The following is a 17424-nucleotide window of genomic DNA, read 5'->3' as shown; positions in this document are numbered from 1 at the left end:
ACCCTGAGAGTCTGTTCCCATGATGGCCTCCTCTCAGAAATCCCCATACAACTGTGTGATGACCTGTCCGTCCTGGAGAGTCCTGAATAATATGGTAATGGTGGGAAAATAACAGACAGAGACAGAGAGGAACACAGAGAGAGGCAGAGAGAGAGTGAAACAGGGAAACAGCACAAGAATGGAACCGGAGGAAACGAAGGTGAAGACCACCGAGTTAGGACGCAGGTCTCTGCAGGAACTAACCTCGAGTGTGAATAACAAATGAAAGATCAGTACTAATAACGAGCTGGGGGCTGGGCACCCTCCTCTGAGCCAGGACAGAAACCTCCCAACTGGCAAGATACAGCCCGCCCTGAGGTCAGAGCAGGGCGTCAGGTGTCCACATGGGTCTGTGGCCCCGTCACTCAGAGCTGGCCGACCTTGGGCAAGTTATCTAATGTTTCAGTCCCTCGGTTCTTGCAGAAAATGGGAGAAGAGAGTAGGACATTCTATGGAGGGTTCCTACCAGGGTTAAATGTGCAAATGTTTGCACAGAACTAAAATAGTCATTGTAGGAGCTGGCTGAATCTAGGATGAATTATTAAAATATGCTTCAGATGTATAAGAACACTTAAAAATACCAGATCTGCAACAGGCATGCTGGTTTCCTGTGTCTGCTCATTCATGTCTGACTCTGCGACCCCATGGACAGTATCCTCCAAGCTCCTCTTTCCATGGAGTTTTCCAGGCAAGAATACCAGAGTGGGTTGCCATGCTCTCCTCCAGGGGATCTTTCCCGCCCAGGGATCCAACGGGAGTCTCTTGAGCCTCCTGCATTGGTAGGCTGGATTATTTATGTTTCTATTAAAAATAATAAAAGACACACAAATTGGGAACTGAACTCTGCTGTGCTCTAGCGGGATTTGGGGGTAACGTTCCCATTTGCACTGAGTGGGAACCGCAGGTCTGACTGCACAGTAAGCAGGACAGTGACCACGCGTGGGATAGGAATTCTCCTGGCGAGGGGTTCCTAGTGACCCTGCATCCTTGGTGGCACTCCGGGGCCGTGGTCGTGCGGACCCCAAGTGTTTCTTTGTTGAGACAGCGTGGAGTGGCCTCATTTAGAAGCCCTGTAACTTCAGCAGTGATGTGAAGTGATCAAGTGGGCAATTGTGGCTGGACCTGAATCTGTGGGAAGTGACATTAAGAAAGAATACAGAGACCCTGGAGAGGAAGGAGGGGATCTGTTCCTGTAACACAGATGTGAGGTCCATCCAGGTGTCTGTGATGGTGGTGTGGGTGGGGGTAGGGGTCAGGGAGAAAGGTATGAGGTCTCCCAGGTGTGGAATTCAGAGAGCGCTGGGCGGGCTGACATCGTGCACGGGGAACGGAAGACGAAGCTCTGACTCAGGCAGAGACGGGGGTCTGCTTTCTGCACACCCAAGGCCGGGTCACCCCTTACCCATTCTCACGGTCGGAATGTGTGTTTCAGCTGTGTAATTATTACAGCCAATAGACCCCCAAAGTCTAAGGCCTCTTGATAGGAGTTAGTTCCTCCCCCAGTAAACAGGTGAAGCTGATTCCAGCTCAGCACGGTGGTGATTTAAAATGCTGTGTATTTTTAAAATGTGAAGGATAGTGAGGGAGCCATCAGGAGACGCCTCGCTGTTGAAAAGATATTTTGCAACTCACAGTTCCCAGGAGAGGGGAGCATGGATGCCACCCACCAGGGTCACAAGATGAAGCTCCAGAGACAGAAAGAAGATGGAGTGAGAGGGGAATGTGGGCAAGAGCCTTTATTGTGGTTGCCACAAGAAATAATGGACAAAAAAAGGTAAGCAGCTTGGGATTGGCTGGTTTAATGATCTCAGCGGGTTGTGGGGTGGAGAAGGTGTCCCTTGTTGGCCTGTACCTGGCCCCGGAGTGTCAAGGGCAGGTGGATAGTGGCCCAGACTGTGGAGACCCGTAAAAGAGGTGATGGGGGTGTAGACTCTGGATCGACTGGTTTGTGTTGGATAATTGCTTGGCTTGGTGGTAAAGAATCTCTGCCAATGCAGGAGACTCGGGTTCAATTCTTCGGCTGGCAAGGTCCCCTTGAGAAGGCAATGTCAAGTCACTCCAGTATTTCTGCCGGGGAAATCCCATGGACAGAGGAACCTGGTGGGCTACAGCCCATGGAGCTGCAAAAGAGTCTAACACGACTTTGCAACTAAACGACAACAGTTTGATAAGAGCACCAGGAAGAGGATTCCTGCTAAGAAGCGGGTAGGGGGTAGGGGGCGGGGGAGGAAGAGGGAGGCAGGAGGCCAGAGCAAGTGACTCAGACATATTATTGGCTCATCCAGGAAAAGGTGTGTCCAGTTTGAACCCTAAAATTAAAGGTCCAGTTATTTTGCAGGCAAAATGAGTTTATTTAGGAATGGCCGAGGAATTGCAATTCAGGACATTCAAACTGTGGCAAACCAGCGTCAAGTCCAGAGAGCAATGGAGAGGAATGTTACTTTATACAGAAAAATGAGGATGCTTGAAGGGATGTGCTTTAAATGCAAATCTGTTAGAGAAAAGCAAGCTGTGCAGATGGGATGATTTCTCATTGGCTGGAATGTGGATGTTTCTCATGGCTGGACTGTGGCTGTTGCTGATTGGTTAAAATTTCAGTGTTGCTGATTGGCTCAGCTGTGGCCGTTTCTGACTGGCTGGTCTGTGGCTGTATCTCATTGGCTGGACTGTGGCTGTTTCTCACTGGCTAAAATTTTGCTGTTTCTGATTGGCTCATCTGTGGCTGTATCTCATTGGGTGGTCTGTGCTGTTTCTCATTGGCTAAGATTTTGCTGCTTCTGATTGGCTCATCTGTGGCTATTTCTTATTAGCTGAATTTTCAGTTTCTTATTGCCTGGGCTATGGCTGTTTCTAAATTGGGAAAGGAGTACTTCAAGTCTGTATATTGTGACCCTGCTTATTTAACTTATATGCAGATGAAGCACAAGCTGGAATCAAGATTGCTGGGAGAAATATCAATAACCTCAGATACGCAGATGACACCACCCTTATGGCAGAACTAAAGAGCCTCTTGGTGAAAGTGGAGAGTGAAAAAAAAATGGCTTAAAACAACATTGAAAAAACCAAGATCATGGCGTCTAGTCCCATCACGTCATGATAAATAGATGGGGAAACAATGGAAACAGTGAGAGACTTTATTTTGGGGGCTCCAAAATCACTGTAGATGGTGACTGCAGCCATGAAATTAAAAGATGCTTGCTCCTTGGAAGAAAAGTTATGACTAAGCTAGACAGCATATCAAAAAGCAGAGACATTATTTTGCTAACAAAGGTCTGTCTGGTCAAAGCTATGGCTTTTCCAGTAGTCATGTATAGATGTGAGACTATAAAGAAAGCTGAGTGCTGAAGAATTGATGCTTTTGAACTGTGGTGTTGGAGAAGACTCTTGAGAGTCCCCTGGACTGCAAGGAGATCCAACCAGTCCATCCTCAAGGAAATCAGTCCTTAATGTTCATTGAAAGGACTGATGCTGAAGCTGAAACTCCAATACTTTGCCCAACTGCTGTGAAGAACTGACTCATTTGAAAAGACCCTGTTGCTGGGAAAGATTGAAGGCGGGAGAAGGTGACAACAGAGGATGAGATGGTTGGATGGCATCACCGACTGGATGGACATGAGTTTTGAGCAAGCTCTGAGAGTTGGTGATAGACTGGGAGGCCTGGCGTGCTGTGGTCCATGGGGTCGCAAAGAGTCGGCTACACTGAGCAACTGAACTGTGGATGTTTCTCAATGGTGGGACATTCACCATGTCTCATTGACTGGAATTTCCCTCTTTTTCATTGGCTGGGCTGTAATGGCTGTTTCTTATTAGCTCATCTGTGGCTGTTTCTCATTGGCTGGACTGTGGCTGTGTCTCATTGGCTGGACAGTCACTGTGTCTCATAGGCTGAAACTCCCTGTTTCTCATTGGCTGGACTGTGGCTGTGTCTCATTGGCTGGGCAGTCACTGTGTCTCATAGGCTGAAATTCCTTGTTTCTCATTGGCTAGATTGTGGCTGTTTCTCATTGGCTGGACTGTGGCTGTGTCTCATTGGCTGGACAGTCTCTGTGTCGCATAGGCTGAAATTCCATGTGTCTCATTGGCTGGACAATCTCTGTGTCTCACAGGCTGAAATTCCCTGTTTCTCATTGGCTGGGCTGTGGCTGTTTCCCATTGGCTTAACTGCTTCTCATAGACTGGGCTGGCCTATTTTTCATTGTGCTGTGACTGCTTCTCATTGGTGGCTGTTGCTGGACAAGAAGAAAAAAATCATCATTTTTCTGCTGGATTGTAAAGTAACCATCCTTCTACCCAGCAATGTAAGGTAAGCTGCAGCAGAAAGCAATGGTGAAAGAGCTCTGCCTCGGGGCTTCCCAACTCTATTTTCAACTCATTTTTACTGTACGTGTATCACACATGTTAAAGCATCAACTTTACAGAAACCTGAAACAGGACTAATGCAACAGGTACAGGGAGCTCTACTCCCCTGTCATCCTGGCAGCCAGGCACCACTCTCAGTGTGCTGCCAAGGTCGCCCAGGGCATCCGCATCCTCCAGCAGAATGACCAACAGTGAGGATCTTGTGAGGGAGGGTTTGGGGCCAGGCCTGGAAGCAGCTCCGTGCATCCTGCTCACTGTGAACGTCATCCCAGGACACACATAACTGCAAGGAGGCTGGGAGACCATCTCGCTGGGCGCCCAGGAAGGGAGGACACGGTGCTGTGGGCAGCCACAGTCTTGTCACACAGGGGCCACCTGTCCCTATGGGCACCTGGGATCACACGGTGGGGGTGTTTCTAGTCTCCACTGCTTCCTACCCGACCTCCTCTTACACAGAGGTTCTAGGACACAGGAAATAGATTCTCAAGAATTCATTATTTCACAAGCTAGTGGAAACAGAAGGACACATCCCTGCAAGGAGATGCGTAGAATTTAGAGTGAGGCATTCAAGCCCAGAGGAGCCCACGAACGGAGGTGGTGCTGTGGATGGACACCCACTCAGGAAGACAGGAACCAGCTGCTGTGTTACCTTAGGTGCAAAAGAGGTCTTTGCAAGTGTGACTGAGTTAAGGCTCTTGAGAAGGGGAGATGAGCTTGGATATTCTAGGTAGACTCAATGTAATCACCAGAGTCCTTATAAGAGAAGCAAGCGGGTCAGAGAGTGAGATGAGACATGACCACAGAAGCAGGAGTCCTAGTCAGAGAGAGGATCCGAAGATGGAGGAAGGGGCCATGATCCAAGGAGTGCAAATGGCCCCCAGACGCTGCAAAAGGTAAAGGAATGGAGCCTCCCGTGGAGCCTCCAGAAGGAACACAGCCCTGCCCACCCCGGATTTCAGCCTCGTGTAACTGATCTCAGACTTCTGACTTCCTGAACTGTAGGGAAATAAGCTGCGTTGTTTGGTGCTGCTGTGTGAGTGGTGATTTGTTACAGCAGTTGTATGCTTGTAGGGATGAATGGCCTCCAATCCCAAATCTGACAGGCATTAGCCCGGTGAGGGGTGAAGGTCAGGTCAAGGACAGTGTCCTACAGCTGCTGGGCCCTCTCGTGTTTGGGGAATGCATGGCGTCCAGTGGGAATGAACTGGGGTGGGGTGGGAGATGGGGGCCTGCCGGTTCCTCCGGGTGGACCTAAAGCCTGAGGGGCCCTCCCTGTGCAGTCATGGCCTCACCAACTCCCTTGGCCAGCCCACCCTGCCCACACGTGGGTGTCTGCATGAGTGTATGTGTGTGTACAGTGTGTGCATATATGTCTCTGTGTGTATATGTGCATTCAGGGGGTATGTATGCATGTATACACTTTACACTGTGCAGGTGTGTTTGGGTACATATTAGTGCATTTGTGCATGCATGGCTGTGTGCTTGTGAAGGGATGGGAGCTGTATGCAGGTGGGGCAGCTCTGCGCCTTCACCCAGACACAAGTCCCCTCAGACACACTCTTGGGTCAGAAAACACTGATTGTCTTGTTTTTGTCTTGTTTCCCTCACTGAGTTTTGGGGGACGGTGGAGCAGGGACTGGGACCTAGAACCTGTGTACCCAGCGCCACATGCGGGGCTGACGCTCTTGGACCTGTGAGAACATTGACTGACGAACAAGGTGAAGTGTGATCCAGAAAACTGGGTATCAGCTATCAGCTACATGAGTGCAGCCCAGATTCAAGATCCCCACCCGCACTCTAGGAAGTTTGCAGAGTCAGCTCAGAAGACAATGAAAACGCATCTCTGGGGGGTAGTGGAGGATTCACAGAACATGTCTGAAATCAGCTGAACAACTGTAAGAACATAACTGGGTCTCTGGAAACAGCCAAGCACCAAAGCTGGGTCTCTGGAAACAGGTGCTACACCTTCTCTCCAAGGAGCTAGTTGACTGTGGGAGGGACCACATGGATACTGAAACTCCCAGAAGTTGATGGTGGGTCTCAGGACTCTAGTTCTTGCCTGCAGCAGAATTGACTCGATGACTTTCCAGAAAGGAATGATTCCACAGGGAAACCCTCTCAACGTCCGTTTTAGGCTTTTGCAAGAGTGACTTCCCTTCTAGGCTGCCCAGGCATAACCATCAGCAGTCCCTTCCCTCTCCTAGTGTGCCAGTGGCCCTGTCCCTCTCTCAGCGTGGAGCCCGGCCCGCAGTGACCCTGACCTCAAGGGGGCGGTGCAGAGCTTCGGCCAAACCCCCGAGTCTGGGGTCCAGTCTGGCTGCCCTGGGCTGGTTCCTCCCTTCCAATCCTTGCCCTTTTGGACAAGAACCTGTGACCTCCTTTCTGCATAGGAAAAGGGACGGAGGCTCTGAGAAGGTCTGGGAAGTGCCGCCCACGATGGGCGGTCCTGGCATTACTGCCATCAGGCATCTGGTGCAGGGTCATCTAGCCAGGTGGGTGCTGTTCCCAGGGTCCTTATGAGTGTCAGAGACACCCCGGTGCCCTGTGCCTGCTAGCCCCGTGCTGCGCTCTCACCGTCCCTGAGCCAAGCCCGGGAGAGGGCTGTGCCCCCATCCCAGCACAGGCCGCCTCCCAGACACCCCTCCAGGCGGGGATCAGCTACTTACCAGCCAAGGAGCAGCACTGAGTGGTGGGGGAGCTGATGCCTCCAGGGGCTCCTGTGATGGTGGGGGGACAGGAGAAGGACTGTTGCTGTGTGGGGGCTGCCCAGGGTCTGTTCCACTCAGCCTGGCGGCTCTCCATCCTGAGCATCCGACCATGGGCCATGCACGGCCTTCACTCAACCCCGGACAACACCCCGAGATTCCTGAGAAAAGGGGGCTGGGGCCAGACAAGGTGGAGCCCCCTGCTCCATCGTGCTGGGGTCACACCCTCTGTACCTCCCGGAGCTGTGCCCCGCATCACTGCCCAGACTTTTCATGGTGACCTCCTCTGGTGGTGACCTCCTCTGGGCGTGGGGGGTCAGAGTGTGCTGGATGGACCCCGACTCCAGGACACCCTGGGGGCTGACCACACACAGGACAGGCACGGCCTCCCCCCAAAGGTGCTCTGAAGCACCATCCAGCCCTGGTCCTTGTGACTTGCCCGGTGAAGAGTGGACCTCACCACGGGGGAGGGGGGCGGTGGCGGGCAGTCGGCCTGGAGGAGCCACACATTCTGACCCTTGTCTGGGGGACAAGACACAGGTTCCACTGAAGGGGTCTCTCTCCCCCATCTCTGGAAGCCCATTCGCAGCAGCCCAGTAGGGTCGGATCTGTGCGCCCCCCACCACCGATGCTGGGGCTCAGTGTCCAGGCCCTCGTGATGTCCAGGTGAGACCAGGCTCAGGGAGCTGAGCCAGGCGTGGAGGTGGGGGCTACTCTTCATTGCATTGCGTGGATTTCTCACTGCAGCGGCTTCTCTTGTGGAGCACAAGCTCTAGGGCGCGAGGGCTCAGTAGTTGTGGCGTACAGGCTTTATTTGCTCCGGGGCATGTAGAATGTCCCCCGGGGCCAGGGACCGAGCCCATGTCCCCTGCATTGGCAGGAGGATTCTTATCCACGGGACCAGCAGGGAGTCCAAGGAGTTGTCTTCCGATGGCAGTACTATGTGGTCAGTCTGATCCTCATGTCCTGCGTTATTGAGCTCCCCTCCCTCCTGAACAGTTCTGGCGCCTCCTCTGGGTGGCCCCCATACCTCCCTACCTGTATCTGGACACCCTCCCTCTTTGACCCGCCAGGACCCAACCCCAGGGAGGCAGGCTCTGCGGCTGCTGTCCGCGGTGCTGACCGGGATTCGACGGTTGAGTCTGGTTTCAGCACCACGGTCAGAGTCTATGAAGGCAAGGCAGCCTCCATCATTTCCTGCTGTCTCGGTGGGCCAATTTTCATCAGCTGAGCCCCATCCATGGTCCTCTTGTGTGGTCTCCACGCAGGAGTTAAACAAAACATCCAACCAGAGCATGTGGGTAAACTGGAAAAACACCAGGAGGGTCGTAGTAGTTGACAGTGACTCAAATTCCGTTCATGATCCATGCACCCCGATGAGGAGTGCAGTGCCAAAGCTCGTGGTGCTGGCGCCGCGCTCAGCGTCACCACCGCTGGAGCAGCCAGGGGGTCATATGATGTTCGTTTTCCTCTACCCGCTCAGAACTGTCTTCTACCAGACCAGGGTCAGCGTACCAGATATCTAGGTGTGGCCCAAAGATAACAGACTGGGCTCACACCAAAGCAGGTTTCAAAACCTAGATCTGCCTCTCACTTGCTCTGTGTCCTTGGGAACAGACTGTCGTTATGACTCCCTGAGGCTCACTTTGCTTTTCTGTGAAATGGCAGTAACAATGGTGTCTACTTAATGGGAAGCAGATGGTCAGAGACTATTATATTCTGTTTCTCATAGGAGGCGAGCAGTTTAGCTAAGAGGCAGGATCTGGAGGAAGAGGTCCTCGGATTGTATCAGAATCCTGACTGATGCTGAAGCTCCAATACTTTGACCACCTGATGCAAACAGCTGACTCACTGGAAAAGTCCCTGATGGTGGGAAAGATTGAAGGCAGGAGGAGAAGGGGGCGGGAGAGGATGAAATGGTTGGATGGCATCACCAACTCGCTGGACATGAGTTTGAGTAAACCCCGGGAATTGGTGATGGACAGGGAGGCCTGGCATGCTGCAGTCCACGGGGGTCACAAAGAGTCAGAAAGGACTTAGCAACTGAACAACAGCTGCCTTTTATTAACTTTGTGACTTAGACAAAGTCATGCCACTAGTTTGTCATCTACCAAGTGAAGATAATGCCAGGACCTGCTCTGTAGGGTTTTCGTGAGAAACTAAATGCTTTACGTGTGATGCATGGGGTAAAATGTCTGGCACGTACTTGGCATGCATTCAAGAAAGCGGGCTGTTATCACTGCTATTACCACCACCGTCATCACCAAGCACCTAGACACAGTCTGAAAAACTACTTCTGCTTGGTGATGACTGCTGCTTTCATGAATTATTCTTAGGGTTTCTGTGAGGGTCCTTAGACCTCTGATACTGATGAAGAAACTAAAGCTACAAGCTGAAAAGTGACTTGCCTAGGAAACTGGGGCTCCAATCAAGGCCATCTGACACCAATGCGTGGTCCCACCTGCCCCCCTTTAGCAGCAAGGCAGGAAGAACCTTGGGAATCCCCCACCCCCATCCCCAGATGGAAGACCAGGGCTCATGGTAGTTTGACCAGAGGTTTGCACAAATTATCTCTAAGCCCTTCTCTATTTCCTCACCTTTGCCAATTGTGCCCGGATACTCCCTTCCTTCATGGACCCTCCGGTGGATCCCAGGAGCTTTTCCTGCTGGCGTTGCAGCCAGGAGGCGGGAACTGCAGACAGTCATTTGGAAATATTGTCAGTTATCCAACCACGGGGAGGAGGAGCTCTGGCATCCAGTGGGCGGAGCCCTAGGGCTGAGCTGAGCATCTCACAGTGCACAGAACCCTACACCCCACAAAGAATGACCTGGCCCCAAATGCCAATAGCTCTGGGTGCAGAAACGCTGGTCTGTGTGTAAGAGACCAACACAAACTTGGAAGGTGTATACCCCACACCAGTTTCATGAGAATTGGATTGGATGAGGTCATCAAAACCTTATTGGTAGGGTTACTTTTCCTTTCTACCTTTGCAGGGACAGGGGATTCCCAAGCGGTCCACTGGTTAGGGCTCTGCACTGTCCCTGCTGAGGATCTAGGTTAAGTCCCTGGTGGGGGAACTAAGATCTCACAATCTGTGTGGTGCGGATTCCCCACCACCGTCCCCAAATCCTTCCTTTCTGTCTTTATAAGGAGGGAGTATCATTTATGTAACTGAAAAGTACATTTACAAAAAAGAAACAAAAATAGTAGCGGGTGTATCCAAACCAAAGAAACAAAACTGCTTCTAAACTGTAGGGGGTGGGGGCAGGGTGTTGGGGGATTGCAGGCGGCCCTCAGAGCGCGCAGCTGGAAGGAGTGGGGAGCTCCAGAGGCTGGCCTCAGCCCTAGGGCTCCACCTGCGGATGGTGGACGCGATCCTGTCTCTCTCTTCAGCCTCTCTCCTGATTTCTCTCTTTCTGTCTCTCCCTCCCTCCCTTGCTCTCAGTCTCACTCGGTCTGTCCCTACCCTCCCTGGCTCCCTCCCTTCCCGCTCTGCCTCTAGAAGGAGGCTCCTTCAAAGTCCTTTTGGTTCTTGGAAATACTTCCTGATGGCAAAACGCGAAACCTGGGTCACTCCCCCGATCAGCAGCATCCTCTGCTCGCATCCCTGAGCAACAGGGGAAATTCCACACTTCCGGTGTAGGTCAGCGCACTGCCGGCCTTGGGAGGGGCCCTGCCACGCTGACTCAGTTTCCTCGTCCGTTCAGTGGACCTAATGCACCTGCCTCATAGGTTGGTTCAAGGCCTAAATGAGAGAGCATGGGAGCAGGGCTTGGGACAGAGCCTGCGCACAGCAAGGTGTTCCGTAGATGTCCTGCAGTTTGACCCCTGGGTAGGGAAGATCCCCTGGAGAAGGGAATGACTGCCCCCTCCAGTGTTCCTGCCTGGAGAATCCCACGAACAGAGGAGCCTGGCGTGCCACAGTCCTTGGGGGTCGCAAACAGTCAAACATGACTGGGCAACTGACACTTTCGGATCTGAACCAGCTTCCCTTCCCTTCCCAGCACAGCTGAACCTCATCACCCAGGCCAGGGCCAGCAGGACAGAGCCCCACAAGCACCCCCGCCTACTAGTCCAGGCTGCAGCCTCCCCTCCGCCCTTCCTCCTGCTTTCCAAGCGGAGCCCCTGCTGGGGAGCTAAACCCTCCTCAGGTGCCCTAGATGGGGCTACCTGACACCTGGACCACTGGCCAAGTGGTGATTTACTTGTAGAATCAATATGAAATACCATTAAAATTTTAGTTCTGGCCCCACTAGCTACAGTTCAAGTGCCGACAGCCACATGTGGTTATTGTACCGGACATGCCCATCATTCCAGAAGGTTCAGTTCAGTTCAGTTCAGTTGCTCAGTCGTGTCTGACTCTTTGCGGCCCCATGAACTGCTGCAGCACGCCAGGCCTCCCTGTCCATCACCAACTCCCAGAGTCCACCCAAACTCATGTCCATTGAGTCAGTGATGCCATCCAACCACCTCATCCTCTGTCGTCCCCTTCTCCTCCTGCCCTCAATCTTTCCTGGCATCAGGATCTTTTCAAATGAGTCAGCTCTTTGCATCAGGTGGCTAAGGTATTGGAGTTTCAGCTTCAACATCAGTCCTTCCAATGAGCACCTAGGACTGATTTCCTTTAGGATGGACTGGTTGGATCTGCTTGCAGTCCAAGGGACTCTCAAGAGTCTTCTCCAACACCACAGTTCAAAAGCATCAATTCTTCTGCATTCAGCTTTCTTTATAGTCCAACTCTCACATCCATACATGACTACTGGAAAAACCATAGCCTTGACTAGATGGACCTTTGTTGACAAAGTAATGTCTCTGCTTTTTAATATGCTGTCTAGGTTGGTCATAGCTTTTCTTCCAAGAAGCAAGCGTCTTTTAATTTCATGGCTGCAATCACCATCTGCAGTGATTTTGGAGCCCCCCAAAATAAAGTCAGCCACTGTTTCCACCATTTCCCGATGTATTTGCCATGAAGTGATAGGACTGGATGCCATGATTTTAGTTTTCTGAATGATGAGTTTTAAGCCAAGTTTTTCACTCTCCTCTTTCACTTTCATCAAGAGGCTCTTTAGTTCCTCTTCACTTTCTGCCATAAGGGTGGTGTCTTCTGCATCTCTGAGTTTATTGATATTTCTCTTGGCCATCTTGATTCCAGCTTGTGCCGAAGGTTCTGTGGGACAGATCCCCAGCCACCCCCCCCCACCCCCGCCCCGCCGGCTCCGAGGTCCTGTCCATCATACAACCTTCCTCTCCTGTATTTTCCATCTCTCCTCAGGGTCGGCCTGCCTGAGTTCAAATCCCACCCACACAGCTTTACAGCTGCATGAACTAAGTTTCCTAAGGCAAAACAAAGTGGAAAACCCATTGGGAATAGTAATACCACCCTCCTCTCACCCACAGAGTTATTCCAAAGATTAAGATTACCTAAGAAGAGAGCTTAGAACTGCTCCTAAACGATTCCGACCCTTCCATGAGCATTAGCTGCTATTCTTGTTATGTACTTTCTTCAAGATGCTGAAATAAGTTCATAGCCCCTTTTTAAAATCTGCATGAATGAGTTCCAAAAGAGACTGCCAAGTGGGAAAGAAGTGGCGGCCCAAAGTCACACAGCGAGTCCCTTTGCGTGTGTTTAGCAGCTGCGTCTTTGGCCGCACAGGGTCTTGGTTGTAGCACGTGTGATCTAGTTCCCTGACCAGGAATTGAACCTGGGCCCCCCTGCAGTGGCAGCACGGAGTCAGCCCCTGGACCACCAGGGAGGCCCCGCCTTTGTGTGTTTAAAATGTGTTTACTTAGAGCACCACGTTGATCGGCTGTTCTTAAGCCGGGCCTTTATCCCCCTCCTGGGGGCCGTTTGGAAACAGTGATGAGTCTAAATCACAGGGAGGGAGAGCTACTGGCATCGGCGGGTGGAGCCCTGGGACCCTGCCAAGCATCCCTCAGTGCACAGGCCGCCCCCACCACAAGCAGTGACCCAGCCCCAGATGTTGGTAGCTCCCTGTCGGACCACAGGGCTACGCGTAAGAGCTCAACCCAGTGGAATGGTGCATTGCTGTTGTTTAGTCCCTCAGCCGTGGGCGACTCTTTGCGACCCCATGGACTGTGGCCCGCCAGGCTCCTCCGACCATTCGATTTCCCAGGCAAGACTACTGGAGTGGGTTGCCATTTCCTTCTCCAGGGGATCTTCCCAACCCAGGGATTGAACTGGCATCTCCTGAATTGGCAGGTGGGTTCTTTACCACTAAGCCAACAGGGAAGCCCCTTGAAAGGTGTATAGTGAAGTCGCTCAGCCGTGTCTGACTCGTTGCCACCCCACGGACTGTAGCCTGCCAGGCTCCTCCACCCATGGGATTTTCTAGGCAAGAATACTGGAATGGGTTGCCATTTCCTCCTCCAGGGGGATCTTCCTGACCCAGGGATCCAACCCAGGGGTCTCCTGCACTGCAGGCAGACTCTACCATCTGAGCCACCAGGGAAGCCCTGGAAGGTTTATACCTCAAACTAATTTCATGGCCTTGGACTGGACAAGATCATCAAAACCTTACTGCTGCTGCTGCCGCTAAGTCACTTCAGTCGTGTCCGACTCTGTGAGACCCCATAGACGGCAGCCCACCAGGCTCCCCCATCCCTGGGATTCTCCAGGCAAGAACACTGGAGTGGGTTGCCATTTCCTTCTCCAGTGCGTGAAAGGGAAAAGTGAAAAGGAAGTCGCTCAGTTGTGTCCAACTCTTAGTGACCCCATGGACTGCAGCCCACCAGGCTCTTTCGTCCATGGGATTTTCCAGGCAAGAGTACTGGAATGGGGTGCCATTGCCTTCTCCCAAAACCTTACTAGCTAGCGTTTTTTTCTCTTTTTCAAGGAGGATGTGTTCAGGTACCCTTTATGTAACTAAAAATTACTTTTTTGAAAAAAGAAACAAAATAGCGGCAAATGTATCCAAACCAAGCAAAGAAACAAAATGCCTTCTCTGACCCCACCTCTTCCTAGGGATACCCTGTCTCCTTCCCCTTCCTTCCTTGGATTCCGCAATCCTCCTCCCTGTCTCCCTCCCCTCCCCCACAGCAAGCTGGCTCCCACCCACCCAGCCCCCAGGGGCAGTTCTCACTCGGCCACCGGTGGCCTCTGGTTTGTTACCAAATGCAGTGGATTTTTTTTTTTTTTTTTAACTCAGCCTTGGTCTGCTTCTGAGCCTGCAGCGAGGGGACATGTGTGGACACAGACTCCTCATGGTTCCTTCTCTGTGGCTGCTGGGCTCTGGCCCAAGTGCCTCCCCTTTTTATCTCTCAGTGTCACCCTTTGCAGCCACTTCATCTCCGGCCTCTGTTCTTCCCACTTCAATCAGAACCAGCTACATAGTTTTCAGGGTGCGTGGCAAAGGAAGATGCGGGGTCCTTTGTTCAAAAGGATTAATAGTTCAAGATAGAGCAAACCATTAAACAAGTACAGGGCCCTGGTGGGCACGGCACCCCCAGGGACCGTACAGGCGCTCCCCTCTGCTCTGGTGGGGCTGACTGCCCTTCCGTCTGCTCTAGATCAGGGTCTCCAGGGTCTCTTGTTCTCCTGCTCCTCCTCCCAGGCTCTCCAGCTTGGCGGTCGCCCCAGCATCCCCCGGGACCTGCCCTCTGCAGGTCCTTGGGGTAGACAGAATGCACGTCTAAAGACGTCCAGGCACAAATCCTTGGAACCTATGACTAGGTTGCGTGTGTGCTAAGTCGCTTCAGTTGTGTCCGACTCTTTGCAACCCCATGGACTGTAGCCCGCCAGGCTCCTCTGTCCATTCGATTTCCCATGTAAGAATACTGGAGTGGGTTGCAATTTCCTCCTCCAGGGGATCTTCCCAACCCAGGAACTGAACCAGGGTCTCCTGTGTCTCCTGCACTGCAGCTGGATTCTTGGGGTTTTTTTAGCTACATTAGGCCTTTGTTGCAGCATGTGGACTTTCTCTAGTTTCTGTGAGTGGGGCTACTGTCTGATTCAGGTGCAAGGGCCTCCCGTTGCAGTGGGTGCTTTTGCAGAGCGCAGGCTCTGGCCCGTGGTCTCCAGCGGTTGCCACGTGAGGGCGCAGTGCCTATGGTTCACAGCCTCTAGAATGCAGGCTCAGTGGTTGTGGCTCCAGGGCTTAGTCGCTCTGCAGCATGTGGGATCTTCTGGGATCAGGGATTGAACCCATGTCCCCTGCATTGGCAGGCGGGTTCATAACCACTGAGCCACTGGGAAGGCACAGACACCTCAGCAGCATGTAACTTGTACTGATTACAGAGTAACGCATTAGATCTAGCCATTACCATGGCTGTTATCCAGGTGGACCTCACGTAATCACGTGAGCCCTAAAAGCAGAGGACCTTCTCTGGCCAGAGGCAGGACAGTGGAGCAGGCTTGCAAGTCAGGGAGTTTGAAGCCTAAGAGGGACTCAGGTAGAGAGACAGGGTGAATGCCGCAGAAGGACGCAGGCAGCCTGCCGGCAGCAGAGCAGGTGCAGACCAGACCAGGTGGGGGAGTTTGTCTTTTGTTTGCTTGAGGTGATGAGTGTTTTGGAATCAGATAGAGGTGGTGATTGTACGACATTGAGAATATACTAAATCCCTTTATAATGATGCACTGTAATGTGAATCCAAACATCAACAGAAAATAACTAAAATGCTGTTGTTATTTAAGCATTTATCTTGGGTGACCGCTCTCCCACCCCCACCTTAAACTTTGCCTTGAACGTGAAAGAAAAAAGTATTAGTCGCTCAGTCGTGTCCGCCTCTTTGCGACTCCATGGACCGTAGCCCGCCAAGCTCCTCTCTCCGTGGGATTCTCCAGGCAAGACTACTGGAGTGGGTTGCCGTGCCCTCCTCCAGGGGATCTTCCCAGCTCGGGGATGGAACCTGGGTCTCCTGCATCGCTAGCGGATTCTTTACCATCTGAGCCACCGTCCCAGCCTGTTTCAGCCCATCCCCCTTCTGGACTGTGAAGTGGACTCTCTGCCCCTTCAAGTTCTGACCCTGTTTTTCCCGCTTAATACCCGACTCAGGACAAATCAGAAGCTCCCCGTGGCTTCCAACCCCGATCTCTCCAGGCAAACCAGGCTCCACCCGGGGCCTCAGGGCCCTGGGCTCCACCTGGCGGCCTGGCCCGCTCCCTCCGGTCCTCAACCCTGTAAACACGTACTTCTCCCGCTTCGGAAGATTCAAGTCAAGCCACACCTCCTCCTTATCCAGGACCCTCCCTGCTTTTGGCCGCAAAGATGGCTCAGACGGTAAAGCGTCTGTCTGCAAAGTCGGAGATCTGAGTTCGAGCCCTGGGTGGGGAAGATCCCTCTCCAGTATGCTTGCCTGGCATGGAGAATCTCCAAGGACAGAGGAGCCGGGTGGGCCCCAGTCCATGAGAGTCGGACACGACTGAGCGCCTCCTCTTTCTTTCCCTCCTCTCCAGCCCCTCCGTCCCAGCTCACAACCGAGCCGGCCTCCTCCCCGGGGTGGGGCTTTTCCCGCACTCACCCTCTTGGGGATCGTCCTCCCGCCATCCACCCCCCACCCCCAACCCTGAGTCTTCTCGTACCGCTCGGCGCGGAGCCCCAGCGAGGTGACGCCCAGGCCCGGACCTTCAACTCCCCAACGCAGGCAGGGAGCCGCCCTCTGCGGCCACCTCCACCCGCTCCTACCGCCGGTCTCACTGCCTGACCTTGTCGGCTTCTCTCTCTCTTCCAGGCCCCACACTCGCTCCCCCAACCGCTGCAATCTGGAAGAAATTACTCTTTCCAAACAGCCAGACTTCCCCACTTGCAGGAAATTCCAGGCTGGCAGGGGAGGGGCCGGGATGGGGGGCCGCCCCGTCCATCCAATCCCCCACCCCCTCCGCGGTCCTTCCACTCGCACATCCAGTCCCGGCCACTTCCCGCCCCCACACTCAGCCTGGAGGGGCCTCCGCTTTTCCGCCGCGGCTTCTTAGTCCTTAAATCCTAGAGGCCAACTTTTTTTGGGGGGTGGGGGGGGGGTCGGGGGAGGGGGATAAGGGAGGCCTGGGAGGGGCCTACTGCCTTAACCCTCTCGGCCCCAGACGGGACTGGGCGGGAACTCTGCGCCCCTCTGGGCTCCCATCATGGCCCCCGAGAGGGGCTGAGGCTTCCGTTCCCGGTGCAGGTAAAGAGGGCACCCGGTGGCAGGGTCTGGAGGCGGGCGTGGGGCTCAGACTCCCGGGGCTGGTGGAGGGGAGGCCGGGGGATGGTCTGGGACCCCCTCGCGTCCTGAGGCCGAGGAGGAACTGAGTCAGGGCTCCCGGGACCCAAGAGAGAAGCAGGGGGCGCTGCGGGCCGGCCGCCCGGGTCGTGAGTGCCCCTCCAG

General features: G+C 53.3%; 1 protein-coding gene and 1 long non-coding RNA gene across 18 annotated transcripts in view; one reads left to right on the top strand and one right to left on the bottom strand.

Moving 5' to 3' along the window:
• Window positions 1-2369: 2369 nt before the first annotated feature.
• On the bottom strand, window positions 2370-12931 carry LOC147354690 (uncharacterized). The gene is made up of 2 exons (XR_015146546.1): window positions 7065-12931; window positions 2370-4268 (listed from the first exon to the last, which is right to left on the bottom strand). It is a non-coding gene; the product is annotated as an uncharacterized LOC147354690 (long non-coding RNA).
• Window positions 12931-17424, top strand: part of CDC42EP5 (CDC42 effector protein 5) — a 22922-nt gene continuing 18428 nt past the window's right edge. For 9 of the 17 annotated variants that reach the window (XR_015146541.1, XR_015146545.1, XM_086354615.1 and 6 more), the window contains exon 1: window positions 17069-17223. The gene's annotated coding sequence lies outside the window, so the exon portion shown is untranslated. Of the gene's footprint in view, window positions 17224-17424 lie in introns of all 17 variants that reach the window. The other 8 variants (XR_015146543.1, XR_015146539.1, XR_015146537.1 and 5 more) reach the window with 8 other exon arrangements.

The sequence above is a fragment of the Bos grunniens genome, chromosome 18, assembly GCF_055505025.1.
Source record: "Bos grunniens cultivar Pamir isolate PY7600 chromosome 18, Bosgru_T2T1.0, whole genome shotgun sequence".
Lineage (NCBI taxonomy): Eukaryota > Metazoa > Chordata > Mammalia > Artiodactyla > Bovidae > Bos > Bos grunniens.
The sequence above is the reverse complement of the archived record's forward strand: the minus strand, read 5'-3'. Positions and strand labels throughout refer to the sequence as shown.